General features: G+C 35.9%; 1 protein-coding gene and 1 long non-coding RNA gene across 4 annotated transcripts in view; both read left to right on the top strand.

Annotated features, from left to right (window-relative positions):
- Nucleotides 1–22,387, top strand: part of ZCCHC7 (zinc finger CCHC-type containing 7) — a 272,450-nt gene that overhangs the window by 61,855 nt on the left and 188,208 nt on the right. The window lies entirely within an intron of this gene.
- Nucleotides 13,259–18,666, top strand: LOC111819715 (uncharacterized). The gene is made up of 2 exons (XR_002823286.1): nt 13,259–17,433; nt 17,983–18,666. It is a non-coding gene; the product is annotated as an uncharacterized LOC111819715 (long non-coding RNA).

The following is a 22,387-nucleotide window of genomic DNA, read 5'->3' as shown; positions in this document are numbered from 1 at the left end:
ATCTGATACTCAGAGGACTGAAACTGTTGATGGGGAAATGGGCCGAAGATTGTAGGCTGACCTTTTCATTGGTCTTTTAAAAATTGTAATAATATAACAGTTATCAGTGTTTTACAAACTTTAAGAATAGCATGTCAGTTTTATTAATAGAGGAAAATTTCTCTTTATATTAGCATTATTTTTACTTATATGTTTTTACATATCTTTTAAAGATTCACCATTATGTTATGTTCGTAAGACAACCTTGTGGAAAATCAGGCTACCTTGAAATTGTGGTGTAATTTTTTAAGGTTTCAGTGTACTTCAGTTGGAAAAGTTGACAGCCTTTAAGGTAGATTGTAGATGTCATTAAATCGTAGAAACGTATTCTCCTGGAAATATTGAGGAAAATAAGAATAATTCTATGTAAAAATCAAGGTAGATATTTATGAAATATGTTTTAACAATAAATTATGTTGATTAAAAACTTTTCTTAGAACGTTTTGGTTAAAAAATCTTGTAAATCAGCAAAAGCTTTATAAAATATGTGATTAAAAGTTAGGAATTATTTTTTCATTTAGTAAAAAACAATTAAGTGCAGTGTGTACCTTTAGGAATTGTGAGAACATTCACTTTGTTACTTGTAGGACAGAGAATAGATGCTTGAGTATAAAATACTAATTCAGCTTTCAAAATCAATCCAGTATAAAATATTGGTTGCCTTAGAGGTCAGTCATACTGAATTGTATGCTATTATCTAAAATACAGTTTTCAACCTGCTGGAGAAATCCTTTCCCTTCAGTTATGTCTTGGAGCTGCTTTGTGAGTAAATTACTGGGTTAGGTTAGCTCTAGCTCTTTAGGGCTTGAGCCCTGTAGGCATTCTTAGCAATTTGTTTTCACAGCTCTTTCTTTTCGTACTCAGTTGAACTATAAAAAAAGTCAATATTCAAAGTATTTTAACTTATAAAAATAGTGATTTATATGACTCAACCTGACAGTCATTTGCTTCAGATTACTAGGCAAGTATGAGTGCAATCTCAATACTAATAGCACATTTTTATTTATTGTACTTTGAGTACATGTATTAACTCATTTCATCCTTACATCAACTCAATGAAATTTACTATTACCACTTCACTTATAGGTGAGGAAAAAGGTATGAAGAGGTAAAGTACCTTGTCCAAGTAAACGGAAGACTCAGAATTAAACACAGGCAGTCTTGCTCTGCAGTCCACACTCTGAACCACAGAGTGCCATATTACCTTCTATCCTTAACCTAGACCCCTCTTGGCCCTGTGGTAGTTTTGAGAAGTCAAACCTAATTCCTTCTCTTGCCTTGAGCCCCTCTTTTTTTCCTACTCAGTATTAGCAAGGTATTGGGCTTTTTGCATTGTATTTGTATTGTACTTGTGTGTTATTCTGGATGTATTTTATAATTACAGGAATAGATACTTAGAGGAGTCTTGGCAGAATCTATTTTACTGATCTTATGCTTGTGTTGTGTATGTTATTTTGTAAGTTTCAGAAGGCTTCTATAGTTCATTTCAGTTCAGTTAACACTGAGTGCTTTTGTGGCAGACATCTAATATGTAGCAATTTAATATGTGTATTCATGCTGTTAACTTAATTGATAAATCTAGGAATCAACTTAGTCTGTGTCATTTGAAGATTCAGACTTAGTGTTTTGGATCACTGATAAAGTAAGTTGTTTCTTGTTTTGTTTAGTCCTTAATGTTAGTTTTCCAGATTCCCATTATTGGCTTGCATTAAGGGAATGAGCATTTTGAAAAAATATGCCAGAGTTGGGAGAGCAAGAAGTGCTCCATTTTTTACTGGTAGGGCCTGGCAGTATCCTTCCCCTGCTCCACTGGTCTCTCTCTCACACATCCTAAATCTCCTGCAGCCTCTCTTTTTGGAATTCTTCTATTTTGTACTTGGTATCAGTAGGGAAATAGTATCAATACCTTAGAGAAGGCGATTAAATTTAGCATTATATTTAAATCACCATGATGTATTCAGACTTGTTTAAAATTATAGTCCATTGCAGTGGTACATGAATGTGATTTGTTAAAGGGACAATTGTGTATACACTGCATTTACGAGCAACAGATTCTTGGACTGGTAAATACCTGGGTTATTTTGTGGATTTCTTGCATTGGATGGAATCACCCTGGACAGTAGACCTTTTGGGCCCAAGCAATCTGAAATTCTGCCTTAAGGAAATAAACCAAAGTTGGAGAGTTCATTTCAAAATACGGAGAAGCTGAAACCCGAGTACTTAAAGAAATTTTTGCGTTTGAGAATGAAACTATACTTTAGACAACAAATATTGTTAATGACTTTTCAGCACATAAAACTATTTGTCTGTTGTTAGATTATGAGTAAATTCATATTAGAGATCCATTAAACTAGTAATGGATAAGGAAGGGTGTTCTGATATTTTTGATGTCAGAGCCTAAGGAATCAACCATCTTATTTATTATATAAGTAGTGTTGATTTTATTGTTGTTTAATACTGCCGTTACATGTTTTTATTGTGTATAGCTAAATAAATCTTTGATTTAAAAATAGAAAAATGCACTAATTATGCATAAATCTATCTAGATAAAAATTTCCATCATGCGATGCATAAGAGGAAGTAATAAAAGGGAAGAAACTTGATGTTTCTTCTGCCTACTAGAAGTATGCTTAATAAGAGCTGGAACTTCTTTTTGTTCTTTTGTGTATCCCCAACATCTGGTGTGATGCCTAGTATAGAACTCAATAAATATTCTTCTGGATGAATAAATGAGTTGGATACAGATTTAAAAAAAAAAAAAATGAAGGCATAGATACCTTGGGATGTGTTTAGGTTCCATAGCATATTCCACAAGACAGGAGACTAGAATCTGAAGTTTTGCAGGTTGATGTAGTTTTCACTTACTGTAATATAACTGGAACCCTGGTGGCTCACTGGTTGAGTTTGACTGCTAACCAAATGGTCAGCAGTTCGAATCTACCAAGCTGCTCCTTGGAAACTCTATGGGGCAGTTCTACTCTGTCCCATGGGGTCGCTATCTCAATGGCAGTGGATTTTTTTTTTTTTTTAATAATGTAACTGAATCAGAATAGGCATTGTTTTTAATATGATATATGCTTCAGACGTAAGTCATTTTTTGTACATGGTGGGCCCTTACCCATTGTAATGTTTTAAAACTTTTTTTATAAGAGTAGCCAAGTAATGTTTATTCCAACAATGTGTTTCAGTATTAGGAAATATATTAATACAGTTATGTTTGAAGAGGAAAATAATGTCAGATTATCAAATACTGCAAAAATGTGATGATTCCAAACATTTTAAACTTTATTATGGAAAATTTTAAGTATACCTAGAAATAGAGAATGTAATGAATGTCCATGTATCCATTACTCAGCAGTAGTAGTTATCATCTCATGGCTAGTCTTGTTTCATCAATATCCTTACTCACTTTCCCCTCTGCCTTCTGGATTTTTAAAAAGCAAATACTAGTTATTAAGTCTTTTCATCCTAAGTATGCCTAGTCTTTATCTAAAAGATAAAAATTAAACTACAATGCCATTTCACACATAAAAAAAATTATAGTAATTACTCAGTATTATCAAATAGCCAGTGTTTAAATTTCCCAAGTTGGCTCAAACAGTTTCTTCAGTTTGTTCAAATCAGGATCCAAATAAACAATGTGCATTGCAATTGGTTGTTGTATCTGTTAATATTTATAGGTTTCCTGCTCCTGCTATGCCCCCCTCTTCTGCTTTGGAATTCATTTGTAAACTGGATTCTTTCCCATGTTCTGGCTTTTGTTAATTGCATCCTTATGGTGTTTAACACTTTTCTTTGTCCCCTCTATTTCCTGTAAAACAACAACAAAAACCCAAACCCGTTGACAGCAAGTTGATTCCAACTCATTTCCTGTAAACTGAGAGTTAAATCTAGAGACTTGATCAGATTCAGGTACTGAATGTCAGTTTGCCTAGGTTTTGGAGGAAGATGAAGAGTACTTATTGAATTGTGTATTGTGCTACACAGTTGGAAGGGGACTGATGTTGTCTTTGATCTGCATGCGGGAGGGAAATTTCAAGCTTCACTGAATCTTTGACTGCCCTGTAGCTGGTAAAATGCAATTTTATTACCTGTGTTTCACAATCACTACCACCTCCTCCATCCCCCGCACCCCAGCTTTTTTTTTTTTTTTTTAAACTTCAGGCTTCTTGTGGGATAGGTTGCCATAATAAATCAGTTTGCCCAGTCATACTGCTTGGGAAGCAGTTGCTTAGATGACTTTTTTTGGATGACTGCGAGCACTTGGGGAGGTAGGTGTGTTGTAACGTCTGAATGTTATTATACATGTGAGCGTTCTTCTAAAGTTCATTCTACATGGTCATGAAAATATAAGGTTTCACATTTCAGGCTGGCACAGTCCCTTAGAACTATTTTAGGTTGTATCAAGTCTATCTTTCAGATTTTCTGTGGATTTCTAGGAATTCTAAGTTACCTTAGATTTCAGAATACCTGGTAAGTGGATCTCCTTGTACCTTCCAGTGCCCCCTGCTTGGGTCTTTCCTTTTCTTATCATGTGTTGTCACCCTGAAGCAGGCTTTAAAACCCACCACTTATGCCTATACTTTAGGAGGCCACTGGCAGAGACCAGGCTCACAGTTTATAGAGGTCATGGGAGACATCCTTTAGTTTATCTTCAAGTCCTAAAATGATCTTTTGCTCTATGGTATGTACAGGCATGTGATCACCTATTGTCGTTTAGAAATTGTGCTCATCCACCGTCATTTGGACAGGTTTCATTTGGACAGGTTTCATTTGGACAGGTTTCAGCAGAGCTTCAAGACTAAGACAGACAAGGAAGAAGGACCTGGTGATCTGCTTCTAAGAAAAAAAAAAAACTGACCAGTGAAAACCTTATGAATAGTCACTGAACATTGTCTGATATAGTGCCGGAAGATGAGCCCCTCAGGTTAGAAGACAGTCAAAATATGACTGGAGAAGAGCTGCCTCCTCAAAGTAGAGTGGCATTAAGTAGTCCTTAGTGACGTGGATGGAGTCAAGCTTTTGGGACCTTCATTTGCTGATGTGGCACGACTCAAAATGAGAAGAAACAGCTGCAAACATCCGTTAGTAATTGGAATGTGGAATGTACGAAGTATGAATCTAAGAGAATTGGAAGTTGTCAAAAATGAAATGGAACGTATCAAGATTGATATCCTAGGCATTAGTGAGCTGAAAAGGACTGGTATTGGCCAGTTTGAATCAGATAATCATACTTTCTATTGTGCCGGAAATGACGAAGAGGAATGACGTTGCATTCATCGTCAGAAAGAACATTTCAAGATCTCTCCTAAAGTACTGTGCTTCAGTGACAGGATAATATACATACACCTACAAGGAAAACCAGTTAATATGACTGTTGTTCAAATTTGTGCACCAACTGCTAAGGCCAAAGATGAAGAAATTGAAGTTTTTACCAACTTCTGCAGTCTGGAATTGATCAAACATGCAGTCAAGAAGCATTGCTAATTACTGGTGATTGGAATGCAAAAGTTGGAAACAAAGAAGAAGGACCAGTAGGTGGAAGATACGGCCTTGGTGATAGAAACGATACCACAGATCGCATGATAGAATTTTGTAAGGCCAACGACTTATTCATTGCAAATACTGTTTTTCAACAACATCAATGGTGACTATACACTTGGACCTCACTGGTGGAATACACAGGAATCAAATTGACTACATCTGTGGAAAGAGACTATCATTTGGAAATTCATTTGGCAAATGTCTCCCATTCTGGATAGTTCATTCAATCTGATTTCAAATGATATAATAATAATGTGAATATCAGGCTATAATTTGGAGATTTTAAATAAATAAACTGATGTATTGTTTTATGTATAAATACAAATTATTCTTGTTTCCTGCTTTCTTTAAGGAATGTAGTAGCTTCCTAGGGCTGCCATAACAAATCACCATAAACTTGGTGGCTTAAAACAACAGAAATTCATTCTCTCACAGTTCTAGAGGCCGGAAGTCAGAAATCAAGGTATTGGCAGGATTGGTTCCTTCTCAAAGCTCTGAGAGGAGAATCTGTTGTATGTCTCCCTTCCAGTTTCTGGTGGCTGCTGGCAATTCTTGGTGTTCCTTGGCTTGTAGACACATGACTCCAGTCTCTGCCTCTGTCTTCACATGGCCTTCTTCTGTGTGTCTGTGTGTCTCAAATCTTCCCTTCCTTTCTCTTGTAAGGACACCAGTCATTGAATTTAGGGCCCACTCTAAATCCAGGGTAATCTCATCTTGAGATCCTTAATTTTACATCTGCAAAGACTATTTCCAAATAAGGTCACATTCACAGGTACTGGGGATTAGGACTTGGACATTTCTTTTTTGGGAACACTGTTCAACCCACTACAAGGAATATGTGTTCATTTATGTGTCTTAATTTTCAAAATTGTGGTCAGTTTGCTTCATGTCTCATATATGTAGTAAATTTCTTGCATGTTTTTTCCTGATGCTTAATAATTTGGAGGTTTTATTATTTGCCTTTCATTACTCAGTAAAAATGAGCTCTTGCCCTTTTGCAGTGGGATGTTTTTTTCAGTGGGGGCAATGGTTTTTGTTGTTGCTGTTAAACTCACTTTGCTATTATTTTTTTCCAGGGTGTTAAAAACATGTTTGTTCTAAACATGCATGTGTATGTATGATATATATTTAATGTTGTATATTTTTAGGTTCTCACCCCTTTTTCGTGTTTCATATTTTGCGGATAGCATGTAAATAAATCTTGAAGTTTGGGGCAGGCGAAGTGGAAGAGGTTAATCCACTTCTAAGACTAACATCATTTTCAAAGTAACTGATTGTAACGATGAGCAGAATATATTTCATTTAATAGCTATGAGAGATGGATTTTCATAAACTTTTATCCAAAGTAACTAGATTTTCACATTCAGTATAAAGAATGTTATGAAAATGTAAAGTTCATTAATATGCTGTATGTTTTTGTCCCGTTGAATGTAATTTAGAGATTATATACTGTAATAGGATTTATGACATTATACGGTTTAATCTTTAGGGTGTTAAAAATACATCAAGGGCAGTTGGCAGTAACTGAGTTTTGCCTATTTTAGGAATGCATTTGTATTACTGGATATCATGCATTTTACTTAAAAGTAAACAAAATTTATACTGCTAGACTACTTACAGATTTAAAGATTTTTTTTTCCTGCAGTCTAAGAATAAAATCTTTAAGAACAAGATGAATTAAAGATGAGCTGATTTATTTCTAAAGTTAGGCTTTAATTAATACATGGGGGATGTTTTTGGCATTTCTTCAAATTATTTGTTTCTATGTATCTGAATATTTGCACCTACTCAGTAACCCTAACTGTGGTTTATAAAATGGAACAATCTCTTCTCTCCAAGTCTGGTACTTAAAAGGAACTTGATTTATAAAAGGTAAGTGTATTTTTTATATTTAATCAGGAGGAGCTTGCCGTTTTAAAATAAGACAGAAAACAAAAGTCCAATGACTCTTTCTCAGTGCTTTTCTCTTTTTATACCACAAATGTGTTGATATTTTACTGGCATGAAATGAGTATTTTATTTTCTGTTAAGGTTGTGATCTTGACGGTATTGTGCACAAGTAGGCACTTAAGCTGTTTGATGTTATTGTTTCCACTTGGAGAGAATGAAAGATTGATTAAAAGAAATGAGGAAAATGACTGTGCTGTTAAAGATCCATGGAAATTTGATAGTTCACAGTTAACCCTTCTTTAAAAGATGCACATGGCGGTTTTACAGTCTTTTTGCCCTATTTTGAGATGGGAGTTGAGTTACCCTTTGGCGCAGTGATTAAGAGCTACGACTGCTAACCAGAAGGTTGGCAGTTTGAATCCACCAGCTGCTCCTTGGAAACTCTATGTGGCAGTTCTGCTCTGTCCTGTAGGGTCACTATGAATCGGAATCGACTCAATGGCAACAGGTTTGGTTTTAGTTGTTGACCGTTGAAAACCCCATCAGACACTGTTATATCTTTTGCTTTCCACTGTCAAACATATTTTAAAGGTCTGAAGAGGAGAAAGATGATTACCATTTTGGTTGCTCATCTTTATTCCTGGTATTCAAAGCTTCTTTCTGGTGTCGTATTTCTTCTCTCTGAAGAACTCCCTTTAACAGTTCTTTTATAGGAGATCTGCTCGCAATGAATTCTCTTAGTTTTCCTTCATCTGAGAATGTATTTATTTCGCCTTCATTCCTGAGGGATATTTTTCCTGGATGTAGAATTCTGGATTGACAGTTTTTCTGCCAGTATTTACAAATGTTCTACTTCCTTCTGGACTTCATGGTTTCTGATGAGAAATTCCCAGTTATTCCAATTTTGTTCCCCTGTAAGTAATGCTACAGGGTTGCTATGAGTGGGAACCGACTTGATGGCACAGAACAGCAACAACACAAGTAAAATGGAAGAGTTGAGTTTTCAGCCATTATTTACTCAAATACTTTTTCTGGACCACATTCTCTGCTTTCCTTCTGGAACTCCAGTGAATTGAATATTAGACCTCTTGTTACTGTCCCACAGGTTCTTCACCTTTTTTTTTTTCCTAAGTTCATTGACTCTCCTGTATCATATCTGTTCTGCTATTGAGCCTGTCCATGAGTTTTTTATTTTGGCTATTATATTTTTCAGTTCTAAAATTTCCGTTTGGTCATTTATATATTTTCTATCTTGCTGAGTCTTGCCATCATTTATTTTATTTCAAGACTGCTCTTTCTTATTGGAACATTTTCATAATAGCTGCATTAAAGTCTTTGTCAGATAAATCCATCATCTGTGTCAGTTTAGCATTGGCATCTGTTAATTGTTACTTCTCATAAGAGTTGAGATTTTCCTGATTAGTCATGTGTCAAATAATTTTGGATTGCATCCTGGACATTTTAAATATTATGAGACTGTGTCTTGTTTAAATCCTATGGTGAACGTGATATTTTTGTTTTAATAGGCAGTTGAGCTGGTTGGGGACAAGCTGCAAGTTCTAACCAGCCTTCTGTGAGTTGTGGTTCCAGTGTCAGTTTTTTTTAATAAAGCCTCTGAAGTACTGTTCAGATCTGTCCTGCGTGTGTGTCACACAGTGGCCAGTTTAGGACCTGGATTGTCATCTATCTCATAGCTCTGTTCTCAGAGTCTATAGTATGCTACTTACGGTGAACCCAGGAGTTCATAAATAATTTTATCAGGTTGCCTTCCTGAGATTCTCCCTCTTTATGATCTCTCTGGGACTTTTTGGTTACCCATATCTCCCCTTTTTAATCCTCTAGCCATAAAACTGGGACTTTGCTTTTCCTCCTTTGCTGCACACTTCTTGTGACTCTGCCTACTTCTGGGGCCAACTAACAAGAAGACAGAGAGAGTGAGAAAATAAGCAAGAAATGTTCATGCCATCCTTTTGAAGAGGAAAATTTCCTCCCTTGGAGTTTTAGGCTCTTGTGTATGCCCATTGTTGCTGCTGTCATTGCCTCCACTACCATCACAAGATTGCTTGGGTGCTGGGATGTAAGAGTATATTGAAAAACCAAAAAAAAAAAAAAAGAAAAACAACTGGAGGATTTTCTTCCTTTCTTTGAGTGTTGAGAGACTCCTTTCCTGTTCCTCAAGCCAAAACTAGAGGACTTTTCCTGGAGCTTTCTCTGTCCACCGCTGAGTGTTCACTTCCAGGTTTTCACTGCGTTGAATCTAGGCCAAGGGATGTGCAAAGGGGAAAAATGGTGATTTGAATTATGATCTTCCCCAATCTACTATTGGCTCTTAAGAATCTCTAAACAGCTACTTCATGCATTCTGTCTGGGTTTTATAGCTGCTTTTAGTGGGAAAGACAGGGCAGAGTGTGCCTACTCCATCTTACCTGGAACTCCTGATGTATTTTTGAAATCAGTGAAAAGTTTAGAATAAGTGAAGTAATCATAACTCTTTAAGTTATGGGTATCCCCTCTCCCTTTGATTTCATGCCTTATGTTGTTTAAGAGTACATGTATTAGAGCTCACCTGAGGCTGGCCTGTTTGTGTGCACATTAAATGTATAAATTTAAAAAAACATTGTGGGCACTAGAAGCCATTGGGGTTTTGTTTTTTAAGATAAGCAGGATAAATAATCTTTGCCTAAGTAAAAAGTAATTTTATTTATTTTTCTAATTTGTCAGAAGTAAGATTCCAGCCCGAATATTGAACAACTATCTTCTAGCAAGTTTCCTTTTTGTTTGTAGTACTTATTAGAAGTACATTAGGTCTCTCTCTTTAATCACCAGTACTTCTTATTGAAAGTATATTGAAAATTCCCTCTTTCTCATATTTTTTCTCTTTTCTCCTCTTATTTCCTTCCTCTTATCCATCGTTCTTTCCTTTTCTATCTCTTCTGTGTGTTTTTATTATGGTATTTATTCAGGCTCCTCCTGCCCTGCCTCCCACCCCCCAGTCCTACTGCTAAAATGGGTGGGTAGGAATTATGTAGGGGTGCTGCTCTGAGAGTTTGAACTGTGATTGGGAGCATAATCCCCCCCTCAAAGGCTGTCTGCATCAGCTGTCCCCTGGCTAATTAGAATTCCAAAGGGCATTAATAACCATTTAAATTAATCGGATTATACCTGCAGTTGCTATAGGTGAGGTTCAGGCTGTTTAACTCCCTGTTAACGAACCCAAACATGAATCAAAACTAGGTAGGAATTTAACATTTTACTTTCCATTTATTCCCAGAGGAAGAAAACACCATGACATAATGGTCATACAGACTACTCCACCTGCCCTCTTGCGGCAGTCTAGTTTCCAACAATGCAAGAAAGCCCTGCCATTAATTCAGCCTTCATTAGAAGACCAACACCAAATAGCGTGATCTTGTGAAAATACATTTGCATTGTTTGTGAAAGCCCTTTGGGGCAGAGCTGTAGAAAACCACCTAACAGTAAATAATCCTTTTTTTAAATGCAAAGTATTATAAAGAGCTAAAAATTCTCTCCCTAGCAACTAATGTTGCAACAGTAATTTGACTATAGCAGCCTCCCAAGGGGCATAGTAAGCAGATGGGAAAACAGCTATAATTTCACAGCTTTAGAGAAAAAGGAGTGGAAATTGAATGACCAATCTTAAGAGTCAAAAGGAGTCCTACAGGTTATCTAGTCTAAACTCTCATATAGGGGTTCCTTCTCCAACATAGTGTACAGGGTCACCTAGTCTCTGTGTAAAAATCTCAGGAACAGTAGTTATTAGAAAAAGCAGACCATCTGATAATCAGATGGCTTGTCATTGTCAGAGAATTTCTCATCTGAAATTAACAACTATTATCTGCTTTCATTTTTATCTCCTAGAGCCATAGAGAATTATTTGAATACGGATACGTAAACATCTTTCCCCCTATCCTTATTCTCTGACCCCACCATAGTCTTTCCTTCAGATCAGGTGTTTAATTCAACAGATTTTTGGAATATAGTGATATATCAGAGAATAAAATGTGGTAAGTATGGCCGTAAGAGAACTCTTTTTGTACATGTTTGAAGTTGAAAATTTTTAAAGCAAGCAAAGGAACAATCACTTGAAATGTATACTTCTTTCCATGTAATAGGCTATTTCTCAAAGAATTACTCTTTTTGTTGCTAATGTGTGTGTTAGCTATAGAAAAGTCTAGATTCAAGGCCTAAGGAAGAAAAATTCGTTGGTTTGAGAAAAAGACATCTACTGGAATTTGCACAGCTCTCCTTCAACAAAGATATCTATTAGTCAATAGATGTCATCCCTTACACCTGTCTAAAATGACCCATTTCTTTTCCTGATTACCACTTATGGATTTTTTTTTTCTTTTTTTAAAAACTTTACACAAAATGTAAACTTCATATGGGATTATTCTTTGGTCTGAATCTTTTCTTTGAATGAAATAAGGTTTGGGAGGCTTATTTAGATGTTCAATGGAACAGTGTGGAGGACAGTAATTGTGTTTGGGCTAAAGAATTAATCCATTTAGTCATGGGAAGCATTACTTAGCTTTTCCTTAGTAGCTGAATTGTGGTGCAACTTAAGGGCTATTTTAGGGTTTTAGCCTCAGATAGAAACTTCTGGAAATGAAAGTTTATTTGTATTGATGAACATATGCTTTTGAATAATGAGCCTTTGAATTGATTTCGTTGAAAGTGAAATTGTTTTTCAATTCACAGTTCTTGTTTTATGTTAACTATGAATTGAAAGCTGCATCTTTGTATTGCTCAAATTAAAAAAAAAAAGTATCTTTAAGTTAGAAAAATACATTTTAGTAAAGTAGTTTAGTAAGTAGTAGTTGGGGTGGAATCAGAAAAGAATTGTAACTTCAGAAATTTCTGATGGTTGCTAGTATACTTTTGTATTCTGTAAATCAGACATGGTAATAAAATTACTTTTATCAACTGTAATTATTCTCTCAAAACAGAAAAGTTTACTGCGTTTTGACATCTAGATGGCCAAAAAAGGAGTGCTGAGAGATTATTTCCATCTTAGAGAAAAATTATCCCATATTTTATATAAAACATTTTCCAAAATTGTTAGGCAAAGGAGAATTTCCTGATTTAAGTTGTTTACATATATGCACCTTTACTGTAAGTCTGCCAGGATCTTCAGTCTGAAGAAAAATTTTGTAACCCTTTTTTTTTTTTAACTTAGTAGTTATCATAGCCTGTTTATGCTGTTGCACTTTTTCCTTGTTTCATATACAGTTTTATACACTACCAATCACTACCAGTGCACTACCAATCAACAGTCAGTCACTACCTGTCAGTGCACTACCAGTCAACGAATACTTACTGAACACTGACTGTATGCCTAGTATCACAATTAAACTCTATTGAGATAGGTTTTTGTGTGCCCTTGAGTTGATTTTGGCTCATAGTGACCCTGTAGTACAGAGTGGAACTGCCTCGTAGGGTTTCCTAGACTATAATGTCTACAGAAGCAGATTGCCAGACCTTTTCTCCCAAGGAGTCACTGGTGGGTTCCAAATGCCGACCTTTCAGTTAGCAGCCGAGTGCTTAACCATTGTACCACCAGGGCTCCTTGATTGAGATGAGCAGATATTTACTGATGATCTAAGAGAGAAAGAAACAAGTTCTGGTTTTATCCCAAAGCAGGGATATATATATTCAAAGCAGGGAGTTGAGGCTCTTTAACTTACCTTTAAACCTCTTCCTAAGTTTCCCTCAAAGAGAATTAGCCCTACGTGTGGGTGTGGGTGTGGGTGTGGGTGTGTGTGGATATGTGTGGGTGGTTGGGGAGTGGTACTGAACTTTTTCTACTCTTCAGTAGAGTGTTTTATTTTTTTTTTTTAATAACAGCTTTATTGAGATGTAATTCACATGCCACACAATTTATTTACCCTTTTAAAGTGTATAATTAGCATATTCACATAGTTGTACAACCATTACTCCAGTCGATATTAGGACATTTTCATTACCCCACCAAGAAACTCTGTACCCATTAGCAGTCACCCTCCACTTTCTCCCAAACCCCCCAGCCCAGGAGAACCACTAATCTTTCTGTCTCTATAAATTTACCTTTTCTGGACATTTCATATAAATGGAATCGTACAGTATATGATTCTTTGTGACTGACTTCTTTCACCGTAGCATAATGTTTTAAAGGTTAATCCAAATCAGAACTTCATTATGTTTGAATAATATTTTGTTGTATAGATATACTATATTTTGTTTACTCATCAGTTGATGGACATTTGGATGCATTTTAGTTTGCAGTGATTGAAACAACATTAGCTAGGGAGTCAAACCCACTAAGTAGTTGACAGTGTGTTGATAAAACCAACCTATTCTTAAAAAGAGACAGGTAGTTTAGTGTAAATCTATGCCAGAAGCATCAAAATTAACGTATTTTAGGCAAATAGCTTATATTTATTTTTGATAGCCCTACTTTAGGAGAATGATAGTGATAGGGGTAAGAATTGAGTACTTTCTAAAAGGCCAAAGGCAACTCAAGAAAGTTTTAAAGATGGAAAAAATACTTATATACTGACAGTATTATGTAAATAATAGGTAGGGGAAGTATGTTATAGTAGAAAGAATATGGACTTTGGATTCAGATAGATCAGGGGTTTCTGATCTAATTTTGACATTCTCAGCCTCAAATTTTCTCTGCTATAAAAAGTAGAGATGATTTATTAGGAATGAATGAGAACCTCTGAAAGGAATGTCACACAGTGCTTGGCACATGGTAGTTACAGATAAGATATTCTTTCCATGAATGTTTATTAAATCAAATTGCTTCTATGCCTTTGGTTTTGTCTGCATCCAGGAACTTCTTTCTTCCTCCTTCCTAGTTAATCCAAATTCATCCAAGTCCACTTGAGTCTCATCTCCTTCCTGAAGCTTTTCCTTTGTGACCTTTTGATGTTCCTCATCTTTAAAATGTATGATTTGAATTGAATGTCTAGCCCCTTTCTGCTCTTCACTGTGATTCTCAGACTGAAGCCAACATTGATATTGCTCTTTGAACCCTCCTGGCTCTTACTTACGTATACCACACAGTTAAGTACTATGATCTTGTACCTGGGATTATGTTTTCATAAGAATGTGGTCATATTGAGGGCAGGCTCTGAAAAACAAATGCTGCTGTATCTGTATTTACACTTGCACCAAAGTAACATTTCAGTTTATTGAGCAATATTACTCTTGTTTTTTTGGATCGGTATTTTTAATAGGAAATTGGATGGTGGATAGAACCAAGATGGAAGTACGTGATTCCATTGTGATTTAGGAGATAATATAGAAGTTTTATGAGAGACTTTAGAGCCTACCTTGGTGGTGTAGTAGTTAAGAGCTTGGCGGCTAACCAGAAGGTTTGCAGTTCAAATCCTCTAGTCACTCCTTGGAAACCCTGTGGAGCAGTTCTGCTCTGTCTTATAGGGTCGCTATGGAAGTGACTCATCAGCAATGGATTTGGTTTTGGTTCTTTAGTAAGTGGGTGGGGCAGTTGGTATAGAGTTAAATAGAAGAGTCTTGCAGTTCCAAAGCAAGAACCCTAGATCGTACAGATAGAGAACCAAGCAGAATGAAAACGGGATTTAGTGTAGGAAGCAGAATTATTTGGAGAAATGGTCTTGAAGAAACGCATCTGCATAGGTAATAGAGAGTGTCTGGGGCTAGATTAGTATAGACTGTAGAGCACTTGGAGGATTGGAGTTGAGCTTGGGCTTGTCACAGACATCATGCTTTAAGTGATGTATTCATTATTTTCATGGAGCGTTTATTCTTCTCAAAGGGAAGATTTATTTTGTTTAACATCTTTGGGTTAACTTTAGGAAGGCTTCTGTGTGAAATTATGTTGGAATTGGTTTTAAGGATGTAAATCCTATAAATCCACAGCTTGGGTAACAAACTGAATCTCTAACAAATACAGGGAATTTAAAAGAAAAATCCCATTTTAAAAAGAATACCCAATATTACATTACAAGCAGTTGTGATACTCAAATTCTGTATCCAGAGGACATCTTTGTATGTCATTGGAATCATTATCACTGCCTACTCTCATTTAGGTAGAGCAGAACTAGAATTCAGATTTCTTAGATTTTGATATCTTTTATAAAGGCAAAGCCGTTATAAGTACATCACATTGCACACCTAAATGCCTTAGTGATTTTCTTGAAAAATTTAGTCAGCAAATAGCTATTATTTTATAAGCCACTATGGATACTGCAGAAAAGAAAAAAATCAGTGCAATCTTTTTTGCTTGCTATCTTACCGTCTCCCTCAGATATATGAAAATAACCACCAAGAAGTAATGTTTGGGATATGATCGTACAAAAACCAGTGTGCTTTGTGTCTAATGTTCAGAAGGAGAAGATGACTCTATTCTGGGGTAAATATAGTCACATGCAGACGGAAATAATTGAATTTGAATCCTGGAGAATCTGGTATAGGGAGAATTTGACTACATGGAGGAAATGGGAATAGTATTTTAAACCAGAAGAACAACAGATTGGGAGAACAGTATGAACAAATTGGTTTGGTTGGGAATCTTTAATGTGGTGATGTTTACTGTAAATTAGGTAGGAGAGACACCATCTACAAAACTGTTGATTTAGTCCAGAGTCCTAGGGGTAATTTACCAGGTTAGTAATAGTAGTATTGAAAGTAAACAAAATATTGTCAAAATAATTTTAAAATAAGTTAACAGGATTGATGACTTGATAAAAAGATTGATGGAGAGAGGAGTGAGAGAGAGTTTTCAGATTGCAGAATTAGGTGATTTTTAAAATGATTGTGCCAGTGACAGAAATAGGGAAGTTGGGAGGAAGAACCCATTTAGAGAGAAGATAATGAGTTTAGTTTTAGATGTGTTGTGTTTGGGTTGTCTCTACTTGATTCCAGTGAAGAAATTTCAGGAAATAGGATTAGAATCTTTGTGTCAGGCCTAGAGATGCAAATATATGTTGATGCTTGGACATAGAAGAAACTGCAGAAATCATGTGATCCACTAGTTACATGATTTTTGAGACACTCAAGCCTTCTACCTTTTGTTTTTCTGGCTCATGCTGTCCGCTACAGAAATTGGTTTGTTATGTATTTTGAATGAACAGTGAAAAAATAAACCACTCTTATTTCCATAGCTGTTTATTATAGTGGAATTTTATCAAAAGATGCAGCCATTTTGCTAGATCTGTGATGAGACTAGCAATAGTATTGTCTCCTTAATTTAAGAACAAGTCCTTTGCCAAGGGATGTTCAGATGAACAAATCTGTAACTTAGGGTTCTATAGCAGGTAAAAGAAGAATATTTGATTGAAATGAAAGGAGACCTAATTTTAAGAAACAGGTGTATTTTCAGTGGTACAGTGATTTTAAGATGTATTAGAGTGGAACTCGTACATGATAGAAAAAAAATTTGTTTCACTTTTCTAGCAGATGACTATTTAAAACGGGGTATTTAAAATTAACTTTTTTTCTAGTGTGTTAATATTGTTTTCATTTTGAGCTCCCTGTTCTTCTATATAAATATTTGATTAAAAGTTTTTTGTTTACAAAAATTTAAAATGTTATGATTATTTTAATGTCATTTGAGGACATAAGGAAAAAAATCCCTTCCCAAAATAACTTGAGATATTATTATATGGCTAAAACAAAATCTGTGGCCTTTTCTTTTAAGTAGAAATTAAAAAAAAAAAATTGTAGTATGGTGTTCATTTTTTTAAGTATAAAGCCTTTATTAATGAGAATACTAGGTAATTGTGGGGTAGTTATCAAAATATATTGTTATGTATTTTAACATGTTAGTTAATAAATGTTTGAGTGCATGATGAGTTTATTGCAATACGTAACACCTTTAAATTGGTTGTGTTTTATTAACAGGAGGTCGCTATGTTGAATTTTATTGCCTTATGAGGGGGAAAGAAACAATCCAGAACAATAATCAAAGCCAAGGTAGAACAACTTGTTAAACACTTCAGAATTAGACTTTTTTTTTCCCCTTCTAGTGTGCTACTTTGAAGGCAGCTGCTACAGATAAACTCTGAAGCCCCAGATGGTGGTTGCCTAATCCTCATGAGAATTCATGTCCTTGGAAGCAGCTCTTATCTCTCCAGACCTGACATTGTCTGTGAGCTTTCTCTAAGGAGGGAATAATATAAACATGCTATGCATGAGTTTCACTTCTTGAATATGTCAAAGACACAGGAAGTTATAGTAAAGTATAACAAGAACAGAGTTCACATTATTGAAAGTGTTGTTACTTAAAGGATTTGATGCTAGCTTGTGATGAGTGATGGGGATAGTTTGGGAGGATAGGCAGAATGAACATTTTTATGAAATGAAAATGCTTCTCCTCATAATATCATGAATGCAGAGATGTAGATTAGTTATTAAGTGTGCAGTACCCAGAAGAATTCACTGTTACTTGATTTGCTCTAATCTAACAATTTAAAACAATTCATCCCGTAAATGAATGTTCTGGCTCTTATTTCCCGCCAGCAGTTCTTTCTGTTTGGGAAGTCAAAACAGCAATTCCACTGTTACAAATTTAATGTTGTATCCAGAATTTTTTCCAGGAATCTGATTGGTGAGAGCCAGGTCAGTGACAACTGGAAATGATTGTCTTTTTAGTAGCCAAATTGTTCTGAAGTGGGGTTATAGAGACTATCTACACCAGACAGCGTCTCATTTAATATGCATGACACCATCATCATGAATAGTTGTTGAATCACCCATTACTTGATGAGATGACTCCGTATAGGCAACATGAGGCCCTTTCCCCTCTGAAACTTAGGAAATTTATAACCAAACGGGAAAGTATAATGTTCTTCATAATATAGTCTGCATATATGTCTTTCAAGTCATATATGTATCTCTTCTAAATATCTTATTCTCAAGCCCCTCAGAACCTCTTACTAGTCCCAAGATCTGTTGCGCCCATTTATGTTTTCATATACCATTTCTCATTCTGTCCTGTTTTCTGATGAGCACTTCCCAAGAGGAACTTCTAGTCATCCTGTGAGACCTATTCAAATATTATATTGTCTGTGAAGTTTTCCACAGACTGAGTCATTTCATTTTCTCTTCTCCTATAGTATTGTAGCCAGAGTAATCATTCTAAAATACAGATTTGATTGTGTCCTACCCGTTATAAAAAAAGTTTTTTTTTTTTTTTTAAACTATAATTGCATTTCACATCAAACCCAGTGTATCAGCCTAGTGGCCTGTGTGTTCCTTGGTGTAGTCTACGTCTTAGCCAGTCTTCTGTTTCTTCTTACCTACTGTCTTGTCAAAGAATGTCTTGATATTATTACTTCTTCTGAGACTATTTTATGCTCCTTCTTTGCCCTGGAGTGCCCCTGTGTCCATTTTAGTCTTTCTCATCCTTCAAAATCTTGCCAGATCTTGTCTTCTCCATGAGGCCCCCACACTCCCAGTAGTCAAAAATCACAATACTTCTCCTGTCACAGCTCCTACTGAGCTCGTTATGTGTAAGACATTGTACTAGATTCTGCTGAGTACAAAAACTAGTTGGGAAAAAAAATCCTGAATCTTAAAAAGTTTATAATCCTGTAGGGATGACTATAATACAAAGTGAAAAGTGTTAAGAGAGAATTCAGTTGCAGGATAGATCACTTCCAACTGGAGTACTCACATAAGGGTATTTTAAGTGATTTCTGTTTGCCTCCTTTGTTGAGTTGGGAGCTCTTGATGGGAGAGCCAGATTGCTCAAACTTTGTATACCCTTCAGTGTCTAGCACAGTGTGTCAGGGAGGATGGAGAAAAGGAATTAAGTTTGAAAGATTAATAGGAAAAACTTGAGTAGAACCTGGCATTGGGTCAGATACAACTGGTGATATGGTGAAGGGAGAGGCATCCAAGACCCTTGTTCAATAAAAAGTTTTTTACATTGAATTAATTGATGATTGACCTTCGGTTTGTTTTCTCATGTTTTCCTTGCTTTATGAAATTATTTTGCCTACTGTGTGCTAGAGTAGTCTGAAACTTCCTGCTTACCACCTGTGTCCTTTAGCTGTCTACCCACTGAACTCATTCTGTATTGCTTCCTGCTTCTGTCACATTTGCCTTCCCCCCTCCCCCCACACACACATTCTCCTTTTTGGGTTCTGTTCCCTGCAGTACATTAAAAGGCCAATGAAAACATGCCCCAGATGGTGCTGTTCTTTATCATGATCTCTCACCACTTTGTGCTCCTATTTAAAAGAACAAACAAAAAGCAAAACAAAAAGACACATGCTGCTGGTTTGTAACCCAGCTGTCTCTGATTTCTCTTATTCTTGTCTTTGCTGTTCTTTTTCATTCTTGGTTTCTACTCTTTTCTTCCCCCGTTGCTCTGCTCCCATTTCTGCTCTCCCATTTGTACACCAACAATATAAAATCCTTTATATTCTTTCTCTGACTGGATTGTTCATTCCGTTATTCGTGCTTCTCATTCTTAATCCTTTCTCATTTTCTGTTTTTCTAGTTCCCTTTCTGTCCATCATCTTTTTTTCTCTCTGTTTTCTCCTCCGTTTCCATTTCTGTCTTCATTATCCTTCAACTCTACTCTCTTTTCATTCTTCACTGTATATCTTAAAACAAAACAGGAAACGAAACTCCCCAGACCTCATTTTGGACTTAATTTCCATATTCTCTATTTCTTTAACTTGAGCTGACTTCATGCTTTCCTCCTTCATTTATTACTGTGTGTTCTTTTCTCCATATTCCTTCCTTATAATAAATCTTAAAAAAGCAACAACCCTGGTTATTGTCCATCATTTCTGTTCCCTTACTCCATGTGCTTCCTTCCCCTTTCCATTATTGTTCCAGTGATTTGTGTGTGTGTGTGTGTGTGTGTGTGTGTGTGTTTATCAAGACCCTGAGAAGAAAAAGGTATGGCTAGTGTGCAGCTACAGTAGTGAATCCTGCAATCACCTTAGTGGTGGGGGTAGAAGCAGGAGTCCAAAAGGAGAGAATGAAGATTTGCATAAGAAACTGGAGGGTATTTATGCCTGTTTGTAAAATACGCTTTGTGGAAAATAGAGTTGGAAGCATAACTGAGGAACAGGAAGATAGGAGAAATAGGCTAGATAGGTGCTGGACCATTGGGAGTCCCTCAGCTCAAAAATACGTATCTCTTCTTTCTTCCCCCTCTGACTCATACTTACCACCAAGTTGTTATTTGGAAATTCATGTGGCTTAACTGGTCTTTTTAAAAATGCAAATGTCCTATGATATTAAGTCTCTTTCAGATCTTGTGTGAATTACTTTTAATCAGATTGTGAATAGGGGGTTTTAATTTTATTTGGGTATGAGGGAAGGGCAGTGAAGGGAGGACAAGCTATAACGGTTAGAAGGGGTTTGAGGGAGAAAGGTATCATTACATTCTTTTTTAACTTTTGTTTTGAATTTATTATTTAACAGAAGGCAGTATTAGTGATCACCTGGTTTATTTTATAGGTGAAAAAACAATCCAGAGAGATTGACTTGTTGAAGTCTTACAGCTTGTTAGTAATGGAAAAAGGACAATTCTGTCTACTGTTCTTTTTACAGCACCATATTATTTTTGTACTACAGAGGTTTCCTAGACATTCCTTGGCTTGAACTGGGAGGAGCAGGATCAAAGGGGAAAAGAGACAAAAAAAATAATATGTATATATGCCTTCCCTCCTCCTCCTCCTTTCTGCCTTTATTATTAGCACATTATAGTATTCTGGATTGCCATATTTGAAGCACAGGACCCACTTGAATGAACAAGGATCTGTTGTATTGCCAATAGAAGGAGAAAAACAAAAATATTAGGCCTTTATTAAAGAGGAAAAGTAATATCAGGTATATTTAAACGTCTTTCTATGCTGTTTTATTTATGTTCATCAGAAATACAACTTCTGAGATAATAAGATCACTTTTTGTCTAGAAAATCTGAATGGATGGGAGGGAAACCAAAACCTACCAGAGAATCAAGTGGGCCAGCATTACTTTAAAAAATTGAATGTGTTTAAATCAGCAGGGCCCAATGACATGCATCATAGGGCACTTAAAGATTTGGCAGATATCATTGCAGAGGCACTAGCAAATTACCATGCACAGGATGTGAAAAGGGCACAGTAATGGTAGTGCTTCTAAACCACCACTTTTGTTAGTCTAGTGTTCTTCACCACCTCCCCACAAAGCTATAGAAACAAAGAAGCTATACAAAATTCACGTTATTTATATTGCATTGACCCTTGAAAACACCATTTACCCAGCCAGGCCCCATTCTCACTCATCATTTTCTCAGCTTATGCATTCTAAAAATAAATCCAGTGTGGATTTTAAGCGCTTGTGTGATGTCAGTGGAAAACAGTAGAAACACAGCTTCCATTTACAAGTAATTCTAGAATTCCAGTTTTCCGAGTACTTTTAATGTACTGTCCAACCCAGAATGTCTCTGGTGTACTATGTAAGGATAAAGTTAGATCAGTTTGTCCTAGAAAAAGTTTGTGTTCTTTGGATTCAGTTTGTATTATTAATCCAGACCTTCTTTACTTAATTGTTTACATCATATACTTTTCCTGCTTCTACAAAAGTATTTTAGGTAGATTGTGATACAGTGCATAGACAATGGGACAGTTAAAACTAAAGTCAGAGTAAACTATCAGATAAAGTTTCCTCTTCTGGGCACCTGAGGTAAAATGATTACTGTAGTTAAACATTAAATTTAGCTCTCAGCTTTGGCAACCAAAGCAAAGGGAAATGTAATGGGTTATGTGGTTTTTGTTTAAAGAGAAGCACATTGCTTTTTTTACTTTATATTATGGTTATTTGTGCACACATTGTATTATGTCTGTAAAATCCTTTAGAGTAAGGACCGTATGAATCCATGTTCTGTCCATCACATATGAACAGAACTTGTGTTTAGCACAAG

The sequence above is a fragment of the Trichechus manatus genome, unplaced genomic scaffold (assembly GCF_000243295.1).
Source record: "Trichechus manatus latirostris isolate Lorelei unplaced genomic scaffold, TriManLat1.0 scaffold00016, whole genome shotgun sequence".
NCBI classification, from domain to species: domain Eukaryota; kingdom Metazoa; phylum Chordata; class Mammalia; order Sirenia; family Trichechidae; genus Trichechus; species Trichechus manatus.
This window is presented reverse-complemented; position numbering and strand designations above follow the sequence as displayed.